Source organism: Solanum stenotomum, chromosome 11 (genome assembly GCF_019186545.1).
Source record: "Solanum stenotomum isolate F172 chromosome 11, ASM1918654v1, whole genome shotgun sequence".
In the NCBI taxonomy this organism is placed as follows: domain Eukaryota; kingdom Viridiplantae; phylum Streptophyta; class Magnoliopsida; order Solanales; family Solanaceae; genus Solanum; species Solanum stenotomum.
In genome coordinates, this window is record NC_064292.1 from 21928725 (window position 1) to 21929063 (window position 339).

Genomic DNA, 339 nt, shown 5'->3' on the forward strand with positions numbered 1-339 from the left:
TTAAGAAGAATAATATGGGAAAAAATATTTAATGATTACGAATCAAAAGATATATTAAATCAAGAATGGTATGAAATAGACCTACATGATTTAGACTTCGAAAGAATAGAATGATATGATTTAGAAATAAATTCAGATTAAAATGAACTACGAATATTTACAATATTGGATAAAATCTATGAAAGATATAAAACTATTAGAACAATTAATGGAGGAAAATTTATATATGTACCAGAGAACCGAAGATATGTTATATCTAGAATATATCATAAATAATATTAAAGAAATATTCAGATTAAAACAACTATCGGAAGAATATTACAATAAATATTATTACAT